Source organism: Narcine bancroftii, chromosome 13, assembly GCF_036971445.1.
Source record: "Narcine bancroftii isolate sNarBan1 chromosome 13, sNarBan1.hap1, whole genome shotgun sequence".
Taxonomy (NCBI): domain Eukaryota; kingdom Metazoa; phylum Chordata; class Chondrichthyes; order Torpediniformes; family Narcinidae; genus Narcine; species Narcine bancroftii.
The window spans coordinates 51055547-51079882 of record NC_091481.1 but is presented as its reverse complement, the minus strand read 5'-3'; the positions used below and the strand labels follow the sequence as shown (position 1 = coordinate 51079882).

The 24336-nt window shown below is 41.4% G+C and overlaps 1 pseudogene; it reads right to left on the bottom strand.

Annotated features, from left to right (window-relative positions):
• Positions 1–3088: 3088 nt before the first annotated feature.
• The window catches only part of LOC138748038 (NACHT, LRR and PYD domains-containing protein 3-like), a 37809-nt pseudogene continuing 16561 nt past the window's right edge, over positions 3089–24336 (bottom strand).

The window sequence follows — 24336 nt, the reverse complement described above, 5'->3', positions numbered from 1 at the left end:
AGGTGTTCGCGGTGCAGCGGAGAATCCTGTTTGCAGTGGGAGGCACAGAGATGGAAGTGTTCAGCATCGTTGAAGTGTGCGTGAATAAATGCAGGGTGGGGGGTGGGGGAAGGTGGGTGATGAGCGCGAGAAGAACGAGTGAATCGTCCTTTAGTCTTTCAACGGCTTAGAGTGTATCTTTGTGTATCGGTGGTATGGGTGTCCAGTATGTACTCCAAGTAATTGAACACAATGTGTTGATAACAGAACTATTTCCAGTCGTATTGTTTTTCTTAAAAAAAGCACACTTGATTAGGTATTTTGAAGGTCAAGAAAGTTTATAATTCGGTTTACGTTTCATTTCAAGTGTTTCCCATTGCACGTGAACAGATATCTCACCCCATTCTTCAACTCCACCCTGAATGCCCTCTGTATCAGCACGTAGATACACGTGTTTGTGCAGGTACTGAGCATCTTCGACATCATCCCACATTGTTGCAGGATATACATCGGAGTGCTCAAATTCTTGTCTGTGTAGGAATAGTTTTCAGGTGGCCGTGTCATAGAATATATAATTTGAGTGGCCAACATTAAAATGAAATTGGCGGATAGAGCGAAGAACAAAATCACCTACTTTCTCCGTTTCTCCATCTCGGTATCTTTCTTAAACTCACTCTTGCATCGCAGTTTCCGACGGACCCTATTCACCGCTATAATGTGTCTGACGGTTAATGTATTAAATATCAGAATTAAACCAAATGGTAAGACCGGATTCATAATATGTTCAAATAATCTGTACACTGCCCACACCGGCACCCTCATGTATTCGTGCGAGGCGACGCAGTGCTGTGGATGTCTACGAAATAAAATGGATCATTATGAACACAGCTCACCGCACGCACTGAAACGATCACCACGGTGGCTGGTCAACCGTGCAGTATTTAATTTGCAACTTCTGGTAGCAGATGGCGATGAAACGATCGACAGTGAAAGCCACAATTAACCAAACGGAACAGTGCATGTTTACCTGTTGCAGGAGAAAGGTGATGGAACATATCAGAGTTAGAACAAGAAATTCGCGAACATATAGATAAAATTAATGTGATGCATTATAACGGCAACGATAACCACCATCAGATCTGCGACCGCCATAGCTACTAGATAGCTAGTGAGGCATTTGGAGAGGCCACAGTTCCGGAGTGACAGGATCACAATCGCAGTTACATTAACTGAAAGAACTGAGAAAATATAGCCTTACGTGCACGTGGGAGAAAATGATCTGAGTCACCTTACATGCAGAAAGGTCCAAATCAGGCTTTCCCGGGACCTCACATGCCCGCCTGCGCTGAATGAGATTGGTTTTTGTTCATTGTTCAAATTGACACTCCATTAGCATGACGAACTGAGTCGTCGAATATCTCAATTCCCGCATCAAGTAACAGCGAGAAATCTGGAAGCCGATCCTGTTTGGAATATGACCATGATGCTCTCAGAGCGCGGAGGTGGCCGCCTCATTAGAAAAAGGGAACAACTTCTTTCTCTCTGGCACCTGAAATCATCCCATTAACGGAGTTGCTGTGGTTCGGTAGAATAGCTGATACCGTGCAATGTTGACTATATAAAATGGAACAAATTCTGAAAGGCATCACGCCTGATCGCAAGACAGACTTTTGATGACATAAAAGGCCATCTGACTTCATCCTACATTAAAAGCTTCCCAAGGCTAGGGATAAGGATGGACATCGTCCCATTTGAGGAGATCTGGTCTCTCCGCCTAGCGGAACAGTGTTGCCATCAATGCGTCTCGTTCGTGGGGAATAATTGCAGACGATGGTTCTTATTCAAGTTTCTGTTCCTATAAATTTTGAGCGGCCTGTGCTGGAAATTGCATGGGACCATGGACAGATATATCTGGAAGGGAATGGGGCGGGGACTTGAGACCATCTGCAATTTGGAGGAATAGCATTAACAGTGATTTCTTCTCCTCCCCATATCCATTTATCCAGCTCAGTTCCTCTATCTCTCTCTATTCCCTTTCCTTCCATTTTTTACAGTGCATAATTAATTGTCGTCTTTCTTATCATACCCAATAAAAACATTTTGTATGTTGATCTGTACCCCTCCTCCATCCAGTGTCCCCCTTCCCTCCACCAGCCTGCAATTAAGACGTCGTGTTTCTTCAATCATATATTGAGGCAAGACTCAAGCCCGACTCGGTAATGATATATCTTTACCTCCTATGGACGCTGTAAGATCGCATGCATTCGTCCAGAATTTTGATTAGAATCACAGCGCTGGCAGTCATTCGTGTTTCACTCACATCGATAAAGGTTCACAATTCCTCACTATCGGCAAGGTAAATGCTGATGGCATATCGAAAAGAGTATTTGGGGCCTTCCGGTCTGGCGATTGCATGGTGTACGAGGTATTAGTTGGTGCTCCGACTAATTTTAAACATTTCCTTCTTATTCTTTACCCAAAGTGGCTCAAAAATGGTCCCTTCAATATTTACTATCACTGCTTTTGAAAATGACAACAACCAGAGGATATAAAGCTCCTAAAAAAATGGTAAAGAGGAGGCAGCCCCTCTGACTGGTGACATCGTTTCAGACAGGCTGAAAAGGTGGAAGATAACACGAGAAAGCAGTGAAGAGAGTCAACGAGAGATTGAAAACAAGCCATACATTTAATTTCAGCAATTGAGAATGATTTTGGAAACTGTGGAGATTGGTGTCAGTTAATAGAGAGTGAAGCACTATCTACCAGCAAGGCCAAGTTAATTTCGTGGATGGTCGATTTAGGGAGAACGAGCCAACGCCAACATGCTCGGATCTCGGGGCTTTTGGAAGATGCCGAGGAAGGCAAGTTAAGGGATTTCTTCTCCAATTTACTCGTGGAAAGAGGCTTTTGCTACTTAGCCCAATCTAGACAGAGCACACCACAGTTTCCAGTTCCCATGCCAACCTCGGAACATCGTTCACGTTCGGTAATTCTTCGTTTTCCTTACTCTCAAGAGAAGGATCTTGTAGTTCGTGAAACTCGTCGGAAAAGAATTTCCTCTTTGAAAGCTTTAAGTCCAACTTCATGAACCACATGATTGACCTGGATGTTATTCGTTCATAATTCTGTGACTGGCGATTTGCTCCGAATTAGATTCCTTCACTGCCAAAGTGGTTGGCAAATGGCTACAAAGTTTTGACGGCATTTTCCTGTTGCAGTAACAGGGGGAAATCATGGGGAGACAAACTACCGTATTTTTATTTTTAATACAATTCTTTTAGATAGGCTTGGTTGTGGCATTGATAAAAAAAAAACAGTTCGTTGCTGGAACGTGACACCATATTACCAAGGTGTCATGCGGAGAACATTTCAAACGGAGTTACCTTTGAATGACGATGACATTGGATATTTCACTGCCGTTCAGCTGGTTGAGATATTTAATATCTCTTTTTTTTTCTGTTCGGCACTGTGTTGATTTTGGCAGACGACAAACAATGTTGTTGCTATTCTATTTCAATTTCAATGATGCAGACGTGCCTGGAAATAGAATAATTGTGGTTTCCTCGTTTCAAAAAGAATTCTACTCAAATAGCAGCAAAGAAAAAGGTCCTACCTTTCTAGGAATTCCGTGACAGCAGGGGTTAATTTAGCGCCTAATCCAGACGTGACACATATGTCACCTGCAACCTACTAACACGCCATAGGCACCATCTCGAACTGACCATAGCCAGAGATTGAAATAATGACACAGAGAGCTCATCAGAATCTTGGCACCAGCTGGCAAACAGCACAGCTTTCATCACGGTGAATAACAAGACGTCAAATTCGCCAGGCACGTAAGAGACCGGACATTGCGTTCTTATATACTGGAACCATAGACCACTACAACACAAAACAGACCCGGGTCTCGTTTATGGAGCATCAAACGATTTCCCTGCCGCTACCCATTGACGTGCACCTATACCATGGGCCCACAACTCTCCAATCCATGCACCTGTCCAAGTCTACCTGCATGTCGACAGTTATCATGTTTCCCTGACTTAATATGGCAACGTTTACCACAATCTGCGTGAAGTCGTTCCAGTAAACCAACACTGTGGAAAATTTCTTCTTGCACTTACTCTATCCATTCCCCTCCTAGTTTAGTTTACGCACATCAGATTATACCACTTAGTTTCGACATTCAGGGGTTAAAAGCCAAACCTATTGCACTGCTCCTATAAATCCAACAAGTCTCGGCATCATGGTTTGGCAGCGATTAATAGAATCAGATTTAAACTCTATTCTTCGACTTACAATAAATGTTAGAAAAAAAAACTTAGATTTAAAACTATTTAATTAATCAACGGGAATCAAACCTCTGAATGTACAGAAATATGTTTATAAAACAGAACGAACCAATTTTCTTCTGATACTCTCTTTCTAAAATGAACTGCAGAATTGTCAGGAAAGAGACATCGTGTCAACCTTTCAAATTTCATAAGATAATTAGAGATCCACATGAATCTCTTTTCTTACCCGGAATACCGACCGCTGCCTGTATAGGATAGTAAATTCTGACTATCTGGAAAATGGCTGGATAAACCATTTTCGGCCTGAACCAACGCGGTTGTTGATGCCCAATTGACACTAGTTCAGGGAACATTTATACCCCTGTGATAACTTAATTAAGGTAATTAATGGCATTTTCATTCGGATTAGCCTCAAACCACGGAATGAAGCACAATTAGAGTTAACATGTTTACATGTTATGTCACGTGGTAATCAACATTTTTTGGTCCCATGGACATTAATTGCTTTCATGCTATTTGGATAGATATATGGGGGGAAATGTCCCAATATGTCATGAGATTTGAACCAGTGAAATAAAAAAAATACATATTTTAATCATTGAATTATTTCACAAACATCATCTCTTTCTATGAATAGTAATATTAGTGTTGTACCACAGGTTTGTAAAACAAAGATGAGTGTATAATAAGGGAGGAATTTTTGTGATTCCCGAAAGTGGTGAACCTGATTTTGCAAAGCTGGAAATCAAGCGGTGATACACATGTCCTAAATATTGCTTTCGGACTTCACATCAGTCTTATTGAGTGACCACGATGCACCATCGCTGGCAACATAAATGCTAGTGCTGGATGAGTGATTCACCACGAACATAATCTCATTAAAATATATTGAAGCTGCAATCGAATTCATAGGACTTCAGTTAAGAGAACGACCGTTTTGTAAAAGTTCCCTCTGTCACATCAGGCCCCCTTCATGTCTGACACTCCCTGTAAACAATTCCAACGATGCACAGCACGCCGACATTTGGCAAGTCAGATAACGGAACAGTGCTGATGCCATTCGCTCACGGGCAGAATTTGGAAAGGTGAAAGTTCATGGTCTGAAGACACAGGGTCTTCAAGTCAGTGGACTTTTCCATAATAAAGTAAATGCATCGTGGCTCTTAACGATTTTATCAGTATTTGTGTAGAAGAATGCGTGACGAATAAGACGATTGAAGCATTCATACATGGACGCCACGTGTATACCGTGAAGTCATCAGAATGCTGAAATCCAGGTGATCGGCATCAATATCAGAAGATCCTGTACGCCATCGAACATACTGGCGTAGTTTAGTTCCCATAACTCTCCAGACGCGTATCCATCCGAGATCAAACACAAGACCATCATAAAAACGCTTTGAACCATGTTCTTCTTATTTAGGATAAATGTCTTCAATTCAGCACGTGTTTAGCCCTTCCAGAATTTCAAGAGAAATGCTAAAATTAATGGAGTTACGGACTGCAGCGCACAAATCCGTCTTCCTGATCCTGCACAACCATTCGCCAATCTTGTTCCTGAATAGATGGTTCAGCGCCTTATATTGTGGTTGAGGAAGTTTCTGGAACTACCATCCGGCCCAAACCCTTAATATTCTGGAAATTTAACATTTCTCAATAATGCAACAAAATCCTTCAGAGAACGCTCTGCAATATCTCGACATGCCCTCTTCCCCAATTCATATTGCCAACTGCCCGATAACAATTAAATTCCCATATAAGAGGTTATTACCTGATTGCTTCTAGTCTTTGAACGTGTCTCCTCACAGGGCAATCACAACGAATATCCCGATAAATCGCTCTCCTCTCCTACCTCACGTCCAACACGAGTGGAGCATCTATACATATTTCTGAACCAAATGAGGAGAGCTTGGTTTAATAACTCTTCGTTTAGATGATATTTGAAGCGTTATTGGACGCTTGCTCAATCTCCTGATACTTGACCCAAGGTTTGTCCTGAATCACCTGCAGTCTCGTACAAATTGAATAGGATGAATTTGGTGATCTTCGGTTAGTAAGGCGTTACTTAAGGTGGTATGTGAGTGTTAACAAAGAGCTAATAACTACTGAACTATACCCATTACAATTTTTGAATCCTTCATCAATTTTCCCTTCCTGTTTTTGTACGCTCCCGGGAATAAAATCCTTTCTTTGTAATACAGTTCCTAAAGACCCAGCAACATCCTGGTAAATATTCTCTGCGCACTTTCAATTTTACTGCTGGCGTTCTGTAGTCAAGTGATCAAACCTGTCTGCAGGATTCTAAGTCAGGTCTCACTAATGTCTGATTTAACTTTAACAGATCATCCCAAATACTAGACGCACTACTGTGATTTATGAAGGATAATATTCTTTATGAACCTACCGACCTGTGGCAACAGTCTCAGGGAGTTAATTAGGTTTCTGTGTTCCGGGTCGCTTTGTTTGACTGCCCTGCCGTTCATCATATACTGATATGTCCCTTCAAAATGCAATATTTCACGATTTTCAGCATTAACTTCCAGCTTACATTTTAGCAGCCGGCCCAGAACCATCTACAATCTTTAAAACCCTTCTTTGCTTTCCACTTGCTAGTCCAAAGTTTTTAGTGCGTGAAGTGCTGTCAGTGCGAACGCTTTATCCTCTTCTGATAATTGAATGGGGGGGGGGGGTGTGGGAGGTAGTGTTGGAAAATATTACACTTAAATCACTGACCTGCACGTTATTATTCAGAATCAGGGTCAGAATAGTTCTTTTTAATATATGATTTTTGTTTTTAATATACATAGTCACATTTTAAATAGACGATATAAAACCTTTTGCTCACAAGCCCAGCAAACAAAAACAAAACAGTTTCCTTACCCCATTCATACATATAAACACGTCCACCATCAGATTTTGTATATATTTGAAGTATATAGAGTACAGTTGGGGAAATTAGATTCTTTGACTTGGCTTTGTGGATGAAGATTTATGGAGGGGTATGTCCACGTCAGCTGCAGGCTCGTTGGTGACTGGCAAGTCCGATGCGGGACAGGCAGGCATGGTTGCAGCGGTTGCAAGGGAAAATTGGTTGGTTGGGGTTGGGTGTTGGGTTTTTCCTCCTTTGTCTTTTGTCAGTGAGGTGGGCTCTGCGGTCTTCTTCAAAGGAGGTTGCTGCCCGCTGAACTGTGAGGCGCCAAGATGCAAGGTTGGAGGCGATATCAGCCCACTGGCAGTGGTCAATGTGGCAGGCACTAAGAGCTTTCTTTAATTAGTCCTTGTATTTCTTCTTTGGTGCACCTCTGTCTCAGTGACCAGTGGAGAGCTCGCCATATAACACTATCTTGGGAAGGCGATGGTCCTCCATTCTGGAGATGTGACCCACCCAGCGCAGTTGGGTCTTCAGCAGCATGGATTCGATTCTTGTGGACTCTGCCAATTCGAGTACTTCGATGTTGGTGATGAAGTCATTCCAATGAATGTTAAGGAAATTACAGTTGGGGAAATTACATACTCATATATATAACAGTTACTTTTTATTAACATATTTGTTCCTTTTTATAATGTATCTGGTGAGTTATGTGGTCCTGGTAAGGATGCCAGAGGTTTACAAAGATGTAATATTTATTTTATAAGTTCTATGTAATTTTCTTCCATAGGTTAATTCAGCTGTCCATCCTGCTATTCCTAGTGGGGTGTCAGATGTTCAAGTGATCGTGATTTTTTTTAGCTAAGGCAAGTGCTACTATTATATATGCAATTTGGTATTTGGTAAATTTTTCATTTATTTCCAAGAAATCACCTAATAGATACAGCACTGGGTCGTACACGTCGGCCACTCCTGTTGTCCTGGATATTTGTTTCCAGCGATATCTTCCCAAAATGGCCTCACGTTCATGGATGACCACATGGCGTGTAGAAAGGTTGCCGTGTCAGTCCCACATCTGAAACACATCCCTGAAATTTCGGATTCTGATCTGTCTAACTTATGTGGGGTAAGATATAACTGGCTTTAAAATTATACTGATCCAGATATAATTTGTATTTATCATTAATGTCATGTTGTCCTTACACCAATCCAAACAGCTTCTTTCTGAAATCACCACACCCAAGTTCGACTCCCATCTTTTCTTTGACGTCTTCAACCCTGGATTTTCACTTTCTCTCTGGAGAGCATTGTACATTCTTGTAAAAACTTTGTATGTATTCCCCATCACAACCGTTCATACGGTTTGATTAATATCAGGTGGAGTCAAAGTTGGTCCTTATCCTTCTCTTAAGAACAACCTAATCTGGAGAAAACAGAAGTATATCCCACTAGTCACTCCATATTTATGTTTAAATTGTTCAAAGGACATAAGAATTCCTCTTGTGTAACAGTCTTTAATATATCTTATACTTTTGCATACCACAAAGTTAATATTCGATTGCTCTACTCAAAAGTAGTAACACATTTTAGCACATTGGTGCTTTTATTGACAACCCATCTTTTTTTTCATTAATTTCTTACGATGTTCTAATCTTACATTTTGGAATGGGGTTATCCATCTTTTCCTTTAGTGTTTTGACACTCCATTTATAGATAAATTCCTTTGCTTTCCCCTCCTCCATTGGTTATATTTCCATTTGAACACAAGATGGTGGAGGTGGGGGATGTGTATTGCATTCAGTGAAGAAGACTGAGAGAAATTTAGCCTGGAAGTCTAAGACCTGCAAGCCCGTGGTCCAATGTCATTTTGTTTTCAATGTAAATCTTGGTGCCTTATTATTCTATACGAACTGTCTAGTATGGTTTTTAGGTCACAGAATTGGCAGAAGTTGAACATTGGCATTGCTTGAATTTTGATGCAATTACCCCTTCCCACCAAGTTAATCGGTAATCTCTCCATTTCTCGAGGTCTCCTTCTACCTTCCTGAAAACATATTTAGGTGGTACAGATTTTGCAAGTTATTGTCAATTGCTTTTGTAAGATATTTTCAGTTTCAGATTGTTGATCTCATTGCTATCACGTAGCAATGATTCACAATTGAGATACTGGCCACATTTCAGCCGGATATTATGAAATTGGGACAATTTACACCTTACATCGTCTGCACATGATATTGACTGTCATGATTTTCATATTATCATCTCCCTGTTCATTCACAGTAGAGAAAAACAAAAGCTGCTGCTGTTACCTTTTTTTTTAATCGGACATCCTGTTTGCGTGCACACACATCTTTGTCTTTGTTTGTGTGTGTGTGTGTGTGTGTGTGTGTGTGTGTGTGTGTGTGTGTGTGTGTCTGTTTGTGTGTGTGTGTGTCTGTGTCTGTGTGTGTGTGTGTATGTGTGTGTTTGTATGTGTGTGTGTGTTTGTGTGTGTGTGTCTTTCTGTATGTGTGTGTGTGTATGTGTGTGTGTTTGTATGTGTGTGTGTGTTTGTGTGCGTGTGTGTGTGTGTGCGTGTTTGTGTGTGTGTGAGAGAGAGAGAGAATGAGAGAGAGAGAGAATGAGAAAGTGAGCGAGAGGAGCAGATAGAAGAGACAATATCAGAAAACATGGAGTGAGTCAGGATGTCACTGCGAACTCACTGAGAGAGGGAGAGTTTGAGACAGGGGTGACCGGAGACTTAAGATCGCAATGAACAGAATAAAGATTCAGTTAGGTAATAGAAGGATAGAGAGATATAAATAGGCAGAGTGAGTGAGTGTGTGAGAGCGAGGGAGAGATGACAATTTCACGGAGATGATGTCACACAGAAATCAGACTCTAACACAGTAAAGAGCACTCTCACATAGGGAGACGAGAATTTCATTGAAATGACAAGTCTCAGATTGAGGGAGCTCTCAAATGGAAGAGGTGTCTCGCATCGACAAGATGTACTCACACAGAGAGACGACACTCACAGACAGGGGGTGTCTCACAGAAAGGAACAGAGAGTCTGAAACACAGATAGTGGTATATTGACAGAGAAGCGAAGTCAAAGAGAGGGGAAGATTTAAAAGGAGAGTGAAACTCGTACACGCAAAGTGGATTAACAGGTGGATGTGAAGCAGAGAGAAGGGAGGTAAAACAAAGATGGGGAGTCATGTCACAAAGGGGGTGTCTTACATTCAAAGAAGGTTTCAATGAGAGTGAGAGAGAGAGAGAGAGATAGATAGATAGATAGAGAGAGAGATAGATAGAGAGAGAGAGAGAGAGAGGGGGAGAGGCAGAAAGAGAGAGATGACTCACAGAGTGGAAGAGGAAGTATGAGAAAGGGAGAGTCGCAGAGCGAAATGGAATATCTTGCACAACTTCACTCAGAAGTTTAATTCTCCATTGGGAAAGCGAGATGCTACGACCCACCAACTGTTGAAATTACTCTAGGCCTAGGTGCCAGTAGCTGTTCGTTGAAGCATCGTGAAAGGACATTAAGAAACACGGAAAAAAGATGTGATAAAGTATATTAAATTAATGACATTTATTTTCAGATCTGATAAAGTCACTAATATACTTTCAAAAACAACCATCTTAAACTTACAAATTGGGGTATCATGTGCTTTTATATGTTTAAACTAGTAGGAGATTTATTTTACATTATTTGTATTTTATTTTATCTGTGTATTTTATTCATGTGTATTGTGATAGAATATTTGATAATTTTTTGGGAGATAAATTGGTAAAATTAGAGTAGGTTACACACTTTAAAACAGATCTTATTTGAAATGCTGAAGAACTTATATTCAGTGACAACAGAAATATGGAGAATGCTATGTTCATTTCCCAAGCAAGTTCTAATTGAAATGATGTCATGAATCGAATGGACTGGAGACTGGTTGTCAGTGTTGGAAATTTTTACAAGTCTTCTAACCTCTTTGAAAAGTGCTCACTCAAAGATCATTCAGAAGTTTATTTTCCTATATCAACAGTTTGGAGCAGGAGAATAACTCCATTGTTTGCTGGAAATGGAGATAGTTTTGCACGTGAGAGAGAGAGAGAGAGAAGGACGTGTGGCTGGCAGTTGGAATCGCAGAGATGGAGGGAGACACACACAGAACTGAAACAGAAACTCTAGAGTGGCGGATGGCCAGAAGTGATATCTTTATTATGTTTCTCTTAGAATAAGTGGAACAGGAAGGAACTCTGTATGGCCTGGAAGACAGTGGTCGTCATCTGGAGACCCCTGATGCTGCAAATTTCATCAGCAACACATTGAGGTGATAAATGGTGGTTCCTCAGTTGTGGAAATCCTGGAACAACAAATAACCCTCTCTCTCCCTGGAAACCTAAGAGAAACTTCCTGAGCAGTAAAAATTTACCTTTGAGCACCAAATTCTAGTAAACTTTAGACATGTTAAATTCTATGCACAGTATAGGAATTGCCTGCATACAGTGAACTTGGAAGAATTATGTGAGTTTGAACTGTGAACCAAATAAATTTTCTTAAATTTCCACACACATCACAGACACGTGCGCTTAGAATTAGAAGGGGGTTTAGTTAAATTAGTAATGATAAGTTAAAGTTGATTCTGTTTTCATGTTTAAAGATCATTAAATATAACTTTTGTTTAATTAACCATTTGCCATGGTGAATAACTATTGCTGATGAGTTTGGGATCGTAACAGTATAAAAATAAAATTTCGTATCCAAGTCTTTGAATGATTTTATGTTTATTTATCACAATTGCACTTTGTCAATTTTATCCAAACTTTTTCCTATGCATTTAAATAAAATGTTGAATATTGAAAATGCAGTTAGAGATAAATTATCAGTTACCTCAAAGTCTTGCATTTGTGCATCCCATCTCCCAAATATTGGACCACATCATACCCAATGCTGCAATCTGCACGTCGAGATGGTTTATTGCATCGCAGAAACCAATGAGATGGGAAAGGACCGTGCAGTCAAGTAGGGTCAGTGGCAATTCCCTAAGTGACAGCTCTTCGATAGATCCCAGAGTCACCCCACGATTCTTGGATTCAAACAGATAGTTCAATATGTTCATGAGACGCATTGTTTCATATTTACTCTCTGTTTTTCCACTCTGGCGTTACCCACCTCCTTCACCCAGTCAATCACTCGGCAAATTTTTCGATGAGGAAACTGACCAAGGAATTCCTCCAGGTTTCGAAGGGTTGTTGGGGAGGAGAAACCAACAATGAAAAGGAGAAACAACTTAAATCGTCCATCGCTATTGCTGTGGGCTTCGGTGAGAACTTCCGTGATATTCTCCAGGTCTGTAGTCAAGAATTGTGCGAGTGCGGCTAAATACTCTTGGATCGTGATGTGTGGGAAAGTGTACACCATGCCACCGGCAGTATCCTCTCTCTCCCATCGTTCCACCAGGAAGGAGGACAGGCATTGACAAGGCTGCAGATTGTATTTGATCAAATCCCCATCTGTCAACACGATTTTCTTTTTCTGCACTCCTGTGAATGCCATCTGACCAACCCTCAGGAGCACGTCACCGGTGCTCTCGACTGTGCTTTTTCAGGATGTTGTAAACATAGTAGGAATGCATTTGGGTGATGGTTCTGGGATCTCCTTGCGCTTCTTTGTTTCTTCTTGTGAAGAAGGGGTTCAGGCCAAGTATCCAGCAGTAGGAAGGGTTGTAGCTCATAGTGTGCAGAATCTCGTTCTCCTCCATGTGTTTGAAGACGGCCGCTGCCAACGAGGGATCTTCAAAACACTTGCAGAAATATTCCTTCCGTTCCTCACCATGGTATCCCAGAATTTCAGTCCAGACAATGATATTCGATTTTCTCAACAAATGTAACGCTGTAGGCTGGGTGGTCACGAGCACCGAACATTCTGGGAGCTGCTTATGTAGGTCTAAATTGTATACGATGTCAGACACTTCAAAAGACCACGCAGGATTTGGACACTGACTGCGCATCTGTGGCTCTCCGCCTGTCATCCAAATCAATGCTATGCTTGAATTCATCTAAGGCATCGAATATAAACAACATTTCTTCCAGAATCTTCCAGATCTCTCCCAAGACATTTCTAAAGTAAGGATACTAACCCATAATCAAGTCCGTCAGGTTTATCCTGCCTTCTATAGTGTTTAAATACCGGAATTCGAACGTGACGTCAAATTGGAAATGTTGGTATATTTTCATGGTGGCCCAGTCATGGAGGATCTTTTGCACCATTATGGTTTTCCAGATTCACGGGTCTCCAGCCAGTCCTGCTGAACTCCCAAGAAACATCCCATACCTGTCCTCAAATGGCTGCTCTAAAACAACTGATCTATCTGTATTCTTTCCAGTTCTCCCAGTAGATGTTTCTCTCTCAACTCCTCGTGGTCTCTTCCGCGCGTCAGCAGTTCATCTTGCACAAGCCTTCGGGGTCGAAAAGTGGAAATGACCATAAGCTCCGTGTATCGATGAACCAGCTGGAAAACCTTAACCTTCTCACTCATCCATATGGTGTTCACACGTAGTTTCTCCGTTTGTGTCCGCAGAGTTTCCTTGCTGCCGCTGAACCTCAATGAACACGAAGAAAATAGTTTTCAGTGTCGGTTCTGAACCTCAATGGACACGAAGAAAATAGTTTTCAGTGTCGGTTCTGTTTGTTTTCAACGCAAGTTGGGCACAGCTAGATATGCTGTTTGGCTACGCGAGATATCATTGTAGAACATATTTAGTGGGTAAATATTTTGCACATTCCAATTCAAGTTCTTCCTTGTCAACAGAATGAACATATCAAACGAGATGAAACAATTACTCTTGAGTACAATTAACACACACACACACACACACACACACACACACACACATATACACACACTCACGCACACACAAACACACACACACACACACACACACACACACACACACACACACACACACACACACACACACATATAGAGTATATATATTTTCCGTCTCTATAGTTAGATCACATATAATCTTGAGATTCACTTTTCCTACGGGTGTGGTTGCTTGGTTTTTGGGGTCCTATGTGCTGTAACTATATAGTGTTCTAACTTCATTTATATTTGAGTGGGACTGTCACTTAAGCTTCCCGCTGAAAAACATTGAAGATTGTGGGTTGGTAGGCTTGGACAGAGTTCATAATTTTCGATACTTATGGAGAGAGCGAGGAAGTGCCACTGGACCTCTGGTGTAGAGACCATGTGACTAACATATTATAGAAACTATGCTGTTCGATATGGTCCATTTTGAGTCAGCAGCACAGGAGCAGCAGCTCTTTGAGGAATACTGTGGTGAATTGGTTTCGTGTCGCCAATGGAAAGTCGCCTTTGAAGGGGACCTGCTCAATCCCATCGAGACTATAGTGACGGACAGATGATCCTCAAAAGTGTTCTGGAAGCTTTGTGAGAATTACTAGCTCCGAATCCTCTACGAGAAGAAAAAGGGGAATTTTGATAACCGCTTGTCTGACAGGATATTTAGCTGGAAACATTTTGACAAGAATTTTGTGACTTTAAAACAGTCTGTTGCCCGGTCTCTCTCGCCTACTTTCTGATGACCTCTGTTCAAAAAAAAATTAAATCTGCATCAGGGCCAAGGATTGAGGTTTTTGATTGGGGAAAAGCTAGATTTGAGGAGATGCGAAAGGACTTGCAGGGTGTGCATTGGGACAATTTGTTTTATGGGCAGGATGTAGTAGAGAGATGGATATCTTTTAAAGATCAGATATTGAGAGTGCAAAAGCTTTATGTTCCTGTTAGGTTAAAAGGAGGGGCAAAAGGTTTGAGAGAGCCGTGGTTTTCAAGGAATATTGGAAACTTGGTTCGAAGAAAAAGGGAGGCGTACATTAGATATAAGAAGCATGGAGTTAAGGAGATGTTTGAAAGATACATTGAATGTAAGAGGAATCTTAAGAGAGGAATTAGGAAAGCTAAAAGAAGGTACGAGAAAACTATGGCAAGCAGGGTGAAAACTAATCCAAAAGAGTTCTACAAATATGTTAATGGTAAGAGGAAAGCTAGAGACAAAATTGGTCCCTTAGAAAATCAGAGTGGAAAACTGTGTGTGGAACCTAGAGAAATGGGGGAGATATTGAACAGTTTCTTTTCTTCGGTATTCACTAAGGAGAAGGATATTGGGAGATGTGGGATAAAAAAAGCAAATTGGGTAAATATGGGGAATATAGAGATTACAAAAGGTGTAGTTTTAAGGCTTTAGAAGAATATAAAGGTGGATAAGTCTCCGGGACCAGACGGGATCTTCCCCAGGACATTGAGAGAAGTGAAGGAGGAAATAGCAGAGGCTCTGGCGGTAATTTTTCAAATGTCATTAGATATGGGGATAGTGCCGGAGGATTGGTGCATTGCGCATGTGGTTCCGTTATTTAAAAAGGGTTCAAGGAGGAAGCCTGGCAACTATCGGCCTGTAAGTTTGACGTCTGTGGTAGGTAAATTAATGGAGAAAATTCTTAGAGATAGTACTTATAAACATCTGGATAGACAGGGTCTGATCAGGAGCACTCAACATGGATTTGTGGGAGGAAAGTCATGTTTGACCAATCTGATTGAATTTTTTGAAGAGGTGACTAGGAATGTGGATGAGGGTAGCGCAGTGGATGTTGTCTATATGGACTTCAGTAAGGCCTTCGATAAGGTACCACATGGAAGGTTAGTTAGGAAGGTGCAGTCTTTAGGTATAAATTTTGAGATAGTCAAATGGATTGAACATTGGCTGAAAGGGAGAGGCCAGAGAGTGGCAGTGGATAATTGTCTGTCAGGTTGGAGGCCGGTGACCAGTGGTGTGCCTCAAGGATCTGTATTGGGCCCATTGTTGTTCGTTATATACATTAATGATCTAGATGATGGGGTGGTGAATTGGATTAGTAAATATGCAGACGATACTAAGATAGGTGCAATAGTGGATAATGAAGAAGGTTTTCAAGGATTGCAGAGGGATTTGGGCTGCTTAGAAAAGTGGGCTGAAAAATGGCACATGGAATTTAATGCTGATAAGTGTGAGGTGCTTCATTTTGGTAGGAAGAATCAGAATAGGACATATGTGGTAAATGGGAGAGCATTGAGGAATACAGAAGAGCAGAAAGATTTAGGAGTAACGGTACATCGTTCCCTGAAGGTAGAAACTCACGTGAATAGGGTGGTGAAGAAGGCTTTTAGTATGCTGGCCTTTATCAATCATTGCATGGAATATAGGAGTTGGGAGGTGATGTTGAGATTGTATAAGACGTTGGTGCGGCCTAATTTGGAGTTCTGTGTGCAGTTCTGGTCGCCTAATTATAGGAAGGATATAAACAGAGTGGAGAGAGTGCAGAGAAGGTTTACCAGAATGTTGCCTGGGTTTAAGCATCTGGAGTATGGGGAGAGATTGGACAGATTGGGTCTTTATTCTTTGGAGCGTAGAAGGTTGAGAGAGGATTTGATAGAAGTATTTAAGATTATGAAAGGGATAGACAGAGTGGATGTGGATAGACTATTTCCGTTAAGAGGAGGAAAGTTTAAAACAAGAGGACATGAGTTAAGAATTAAGGGGCAGAGGTTTAGAGGTAACATGAGGGGGAACTTCCTTACTCAGAGAGTGGTAGCTGTGTGGAATAATCTTCCGGGAGAAATAGTGGCGGTGGAGTCAATTGTATTATTTAAGAAAAGGTTTGACAGGTATATGGATGAGACGAAGATGGAGGGTTATGGGCATTGTGCAGGGAGGTGGGATTAGAAAGGGGTGTTTGGTTCGGTGCGGACTAGAAGGGCCTAATGGCCTTTTTCCGTGCTGTAATTGTTATGTTATGTTATATGTTATGTTTACACTGGATTTCTGACACTGAAACCTTGAACCAACCTTCAGGAATCATTCCTGAATTGTAATGTTATTCCACGCACAAACATTGCCATTCCCACAGAGGTGGTGCAAGTTTGGGGCTTAAATTTAGATAATTCATATAAGGTGTTTAATTATTACTAATTAATAATAAAACATATACACATAACACTTTGTTATTTAATTTCTATTGCTGCTGTCTTAGCATGTAACATAATTAAGGGCACATCTAGGATCACTGGAAATTGGGGGCTGTGTGATCGGTTCATTTTCAATTAGATTGATAAGAATTTTTGAGCTAATTTAAAGGCTTTTGTGTGGACCGACAGTAGTGAAGGGCCTTGAGAAGTTAGTGGGATGGCTCACTTTTGCAGATTCGCAGAGGGTTAATAGAATGAGTTATTGACTATTGCACAAAATTTGGAATTGGTGGTGGTCAAACGATCAATGAAGAAGGCAAGAGATCTGAAAAGTTATAGGTGACTTCTTCTTTCTTTGGCTTGTCTTCGCGGATGAAGATTTATGGAGGGGGTAAAAAGTCCACGTCAGCTGCAGGCTCGTTTGTGGCTGACAAGTCCGATGCGGGACAGGCAGACACGATTGCAGCGGTTGCAAGGGAAAATTGGTTGGTTGGGGTTGGGTGTTGGGTTTTTCCTCCTTTGCCTTTTGTCAGTGAGGTGGGCTCTGCGGTCTTCTTCAAAGGAGGTTGCTGCCCGCCAAACTGTGAGGCGCCAAGATGCACGGTTTGAGGCGTTATCAGCCCACTGGCGGTGGTCAATGTGGCAGGCACCAAGAGATTTCTTTAGGCAGTCCTTGTACCTTTTCTTTGGTGCACCTCTGTCACGGTGGCCAGTGGAGAGCTCGCCATATAACACGATCTTGGGAAGGCGATGGTCCTCCATTCTGGAGACTTGACCCATCCAGCGCAGCTGGATCTTCAGCAGCGTGGACTCGATGCTGTCGACCTCTGCCATCTCGAGTACTTCGACGTTAGGGGTGTAAGCGCTCCAATGGATGTTGAGGATGGAGCGGAGACAACGCTGGTGGAAGCGTTCTAGGAGCCGTAGGTGGTGCCAGTAGAGGACCCATGATTCGGAGCCGAACAGGAGTGTGGGCATGACAACGGCTCTGTATACGCTTATCTTTGTGAGGTTTTTCAGTTGGTTGTTTTTCCAGACTCTTTTGTGTAGTCTTCCAAAGGCGCTATTTGCCTTGGCGAGTCTGTTGTCTATCTCATTGTCGATCCTTGCATCTGATGAAATGGTGCAGCCGAGATAGGTAAACTGGTTGACCGTTTTGAGTTTTGTGTGCCCGATGGAGATGTGGGGGTGCTGGTAGTCATGGTGGGGAGCTGGCTGATGGAGGACCTCATTTTTCTTCAGGCTGACTTCCAGGCCAAACATTTTGGCAGTTTCCGCAAAGCAGGACGTCAAGCGCTGAAGAGCTGGCTCTGAATGGGCAACTAAAGCGGCATCATCTGCAAAGAGTAGTTCACGGACAAGTTTCACTTGTGTCTTGGTGTGAGCTTGCAGGCGCCTCAGATTGAAGAGACTGCCATCCGTGCGGTACCGGGTGTAAACAGCGTCTTCATTGTTGGGGTCTTTCATGGCTTGGTTCAGCATCATGCTGAAGAAGATTGAAAAGAGGTGACTATTATGTAATTAAAGAGACATTTGGAGAGGAAGAGATAAAACAATTTCCCTCAAGTGAATCCTGTGAGTAGAGGTCACAAATAAAACAAATCGAGTTGGAAAAGCTTACATTGGAGTTTGAGAGAAAAGCCTGAGGCAGAAGAAGAAGAGAAGCAAAGGCAGTTCGAGCTAGAATTAGAAACACTTAGGCCTGCAGAGGAACAAAATCAGTTTGTGCTAAATAATAGAAGGGAGAAAGCCAAGAAATAGCACAATTTGAGAAAGAAATGGAAACTTAGCAGGGTTTGCTGAATTTGCGGATCAATATGCTTTACATTTGTGCCACGTGCATTCTTACAGAGGGTTAAATATGTGCCAACTCAACCCTTCCAAAGGGATAATGTGGAATATCAACATAAATTAGAAAACAAATTGGGAAATTATCTTGCAGAGCGTAAAATTGTCCCTGTGTTAAGGTTAACTGCCAAACCAGTAATTGATGAAATAAAGAGCGATTCGAATATATATCCAGTCGGTGCAGCGACACAATTTCTAAAACAAAGCTTGGCAGGGCTCATGGTTGGGACCAGAGTTCTGGTGTTAAAGACAAGAGTAAGGATTTGTCATCGACCTGAGCGTACGGCTCTCCCTGAGTCGGAAAGTAAGAAAATGCCAACTGGATATTATTTTACGAAAGTGCTGCTAATGAGGAACTGAAGACCACTTGATATTCCTTCCAGTGAAGAATAGGTAATTGTTCATAAGTTTGTTGTTCCGAAAGATTAATCTTGGCAAATAGCACAACCTTGAGTGTTCATCTTGGTTTGAAAAAAATATGTTGTGACATTTTTCCGGACAAATCACACTTCTCAGGCTGTGTGGAAACCTAATTGGACTCCCTCAGTAGCCCCTTTAAAACTAATTTGTGCTTTTGGAAAACCATTTACTAAAGTAATTGTTGATTGCATTCGCCCATTTCACAAGACAAAACGTTGGAATCAGTATTTATGAACTGTCATGTGTACAATGTCTAGGTGTCTTGAAGCAATACCACTTAAAATATTAATACCAGAACTGTGTTAAGAGGTCTGTGAGATTTTACACTTTAGTTGGTTTGGATAAAGAGATCCAATCAGACCAGGGACCCACAAACGCACTGTATTACTCCCGCACCAACCTTCTTCATTATATTACAATATTACAATAGTCGGTTATATTTGTGAGTTTTTCTCCTGGAGTTATGCATTATAATCCGCTTGGCATCTTTCAAATTATTTGGGATTTAATGCAATGATCGACGACGGCATTGAGAACTTTATTTGTCCCTCTCAAGGAAAAATAAGTGTCTCCATCATGTGCCCTAGGTTCTCATGACCTGTAACATGGGCTCAGGCACTGGGCTCCAGATGAACGACTTCAATGGCTTGAGTTGACTTATCCAAGGGGGTCCGTCTTTAGTCCGACAGACTAAACAGGCAGATAAAGACAGATAATCAGATTCTCAAGCTTGGGATTTCCATTATGACACTTATCTTTTAATTGGTTGGTAAGTTCAGATAAAGCTCGCTCTTTATCAAAATGCGCAAAGAGTCCGATACCTCTTTAAAAAGAGGAGATTGCAGTCAGTTCTGAGTGCCATAACCATCAGCACAGAAAACAGTCCATTCGGCCCTTCTAGTCTGTGATTAAACACCATCCCGCTAGTCCCACCGATCTGCACACATTCCACTCCCACCAGACTTCTCCCATCCATGCCTCTATCAAGTTTATTTTTAATATGTAATAGTGAGACTGTATTTATCACACTTTACAGATCTTTACACACTCCAACCACTCTCTGAGTAAAGAAGTGCCCTTAATGTTCCCCTAAACTATTTCCTTTTCACCCATGTCCTATCCTATTTATATCTCCGAATCTGTGGAAAGAGCCTACTCGCATTTTGTGAGTAATTTTGTAAAGCACCAAACATTCCATCATTCTTTTGTGATCCAAGGAAAAAATTCCTAAACTTTTATTCTTTCCCTGCAACTCAACTCCCTTACACCCAACTCTTTCAATTTTACCAATATCCTTAAGTGACCGGAAATGCACAGAAAACACCAAGGTTGGCTTCACCAGTATCTTATACAACCTCATTATAACATCCCAATTCCAGTACTCAATATTTTGGCTTTTGAAAGCCAAGATGCCAAAAGCTTTTCTTACAACCCTGTGTACCTGTAACACCACTTTCGGGGAATTATGTATCTGTATTCCCAGACACTTGTGTTTCTCTGCATGGCTCAGTGGCCAACCATTCCACGCAACCATGTGTATGTCCTACCTTGCTTTTCCCTTCCACAATGCAACACCTCACACTTGTCTGCATTAAATCCAATTTGCCCATTCTTGTCCCATCATTTGAGTTGGTCCACATCCCTCTGCAAGCATTGAAAGCCTTCCTGGCTGTCCACAAAACCGCCAAACATAATGACATCTGTAAACATGCTGATCAACTTTAACACATAATCACCATGATCATTTATATAGACAACAACCACAATGGTCCTAGCACCAATCCCTGAGGCACAGCACTAATCACAAGCCTCCATTCTGGGAGGCCATTATTCACTACTATTCTGTGTTTTCTTCCATTTGGCCTATTTTGATTCCAATTTGCATCATCTCCATGGATATTAGTGTCTGAACCTTCTACATTAACCTCCCTAGTGGGGCCTTGTCAAATGGCTTACTAATGGCCATGTAGAAAACATCCACAGTTTTTTCTTCATCTACTGTCTTGGTGACCTCCTTGACAAATCCTAAGATTTGTCAAACAAAACCTACCGCTCACAAAGCAATGCTTATTATCCTTAACGAGCCCTTGGCTGTGTAAATCCAATCTCCCAGAACACCCTCAAATAGTTTAACGACGTCAAGCTCACAGACCTGTAATTTCTTGGTTTATTTTGGAGCCTTTCGAAACACCGGAACCACTTGAACTACCTTGGAATAGGTGAAACAGAAAGGAACTCTGTGAAGACCTGAAAGAAAGAGGTTATCATCTGGAGAACCTTGATGGGGAAAATTTCTTCGGCGAGACATTGAGGTGAATAATCGACGTCCATCTGTTGTGGACATCCTGGAGAAACAACTCTCTTTCTGAAAACTGTCAAGAGTCTTCGTTAGTCGTAACAATTTAACTTTTGAGCACCAAGGCCAGGTGAACTTTATGAATGTTAAATTCTGTCAACTGTACTAAAATTTCCTGCAACCAGTGAACTTGGAAGAATGGGAAGTGCAACTGGACATTATATACACATGCACTTGAATTAGAAGGGAATTAAGTTGGTGTAAGTTAAGTTAATGGAGTTAAGTTAAAACTTGATTATATTTTCATGTCTAACGATAATTAGAAGCAACTTTCGTTTACGTAACTATTTCCCTTGGTGCATATCTATTGCTATTGGTGTTGGGGTCTTCTGGGTTGTAACTTATATCCTGAGGGATTATCGGTGAACTTATTCGAGCAAATATTTCACTACGCGGCTCCATTTTGGATCAAATACTTCTGGAAATTGGCATTAGGAGCAGACAGAAATGTCATGGCTCTTCGCATCAGAGCGAGGCACAAGCAAACTCATGAGAATTAAGGAACTACATGGGGACTATCAGATAAAGAATTATATAATTTTAAAAGTGCCTTTCCATTATATTTCATTCACGATGAGAGGAAACAGATATCTCTCAAGCAAGCTGGTAAAAGAATCCACGGTTAATTGTGCTAAATCCACTTCGAATATTTGCAATGAATCACCCCAATAGCTTTAAACGTATGCTTTATATTGGGCATGGAACACTTTAAGGAATAGAAGGATACCAAACTATGTTGCATGATGAGAATTTGACCAATCTTTAAATTGTTCAGTATTAACACGATAATACATAGCTGCCTGTGTAAATGACTCAAGCGCCCAGGATGAAATTGGAACGAGATAAAAATAAAATCACAAGTCATTGCATGGTGATACGAGCACCGAGGACCCCAAAAACCCAGCTGCAATAGATATGATTCACGACAAAGGGTTACTTAAACAAAAGATGTTTTTAATTTTCTTTGAACATGAAAATAGAATTAAACTTTAATTTATCTCTATTGAATTACTTAACCTACTTAATCCCTTCTAATTCTAAGCGCAGGTGTGTATGATTTATTTGTAAGTTTCCGGAAAGATATTTGGTTCAGAGTCCAATCTCACTGCTTGCATGCAATTCTAGTACCGTGTCCAGAAGTTAACATTAATAAAGTTCTCCAGGCTTTGGTGCTTAAAATGTAGATGGTTATCACTCAGGAGGGTACTAGTTTGTTTTCAGAGAGAGTTTTCTCGTTCTAGGACAGGCACTCCAGTGTCCTGCTGACGAACCTTGCCCCCTTTCATGTCACCACAACATTCCTTTCTGTTTCTCCTATCCCAAGGGAAACAGCAGACAGCCAGTCCTCTCCTTTTACCAGGTCGTCTTCCAAACCTTGACAGCTTGTCCCTCTGGAATTTAAATCTATTCTCTCTCCTCTGTCTCACTCCCTCCCACTCTAAGAGCAAAGCTGTTCCGCCTGTGCCTGCAAATATCACATCCTCTTCTAGACAGCAAACTGTTTTTCAGACAAAACTGCCCGCATGTTGCTGCATTGTTCCTTTTTGCAAATCAAGTCTCTGAACACTCTGTAAAAGCTCCTGCAAAGATTCTGTGCTTTAATGTGATTGTGTGTGACCTTCTCTAACAAACCTCCCAATCTATCTCACAAACACTTCTATATACTCTGTCTCAGTTGCAAATATTGGTCATTAAATGAACATAGACGTCAATCTAGAATCTCCAAGTCATGAATTTCATAGATCACGGAAAGGCATGCGGAGTGGTCTGAGGTGTTGCAGTACCCGTCAACAGTTAATTGTGGTCACGTCTCAAAATGTGTCTGCAGTGAATGTGTTCAGATAATTGAATTGTCGCGCTCCATGCTTCAAAACTCAGTGAATGTGTCCTAGTATTCCACTTTGAATCTTTAATTTACACGGATATCCACCGTTCCACTGTCCAGCGGGTCCTTTACATCAGATCAACCAGACAAAGTTGCATTTTGAAGAATCATCACTCAATCCGTGTTCCTCTTACTTACGTGATACTTTCGCCCAGTGATGAGATTGGCTCCTGTTAACATGAAGCCGAATCCCTCCTCACCCTCTTCGATCGCCTGTTCAAGTCGAGGTCAGTACAATCTCGTCAAGTGGAGCAGCTGGTGATCATCGCAGTTTTCCAAGAAGTCGGAGATTGCAGCGATCAGATCTATGCATACAGGATAACGTAAAACCTTGCATTAAAAACCCATTTTCATGTGCGGCTATCATACAAGTCACCAATTTGTGGATAGGATCATCTATAAAACAGATAATCTCCACAATGAGCTCTTTCCTGCTCACGCACCTGTGTATGTTTCACAGATCGGCCACATAACATTCTAAGCATTGCCCATCATTACCTTGAAACTAATTGCAAATGTTCTGCTGGCCTCTCATGGTCAGACCTGTACCAAATCGCACTTTCCTGAAGTCTGCAAATTATGCACCTCTTCATGTCATAAACAAACGCGCAGCTGTTGCTCTCCTTTGCGGTGGTGGTCCATTTTCCGCACCGGGTCCACCAGTGTCTGGAAATAGATTGAAC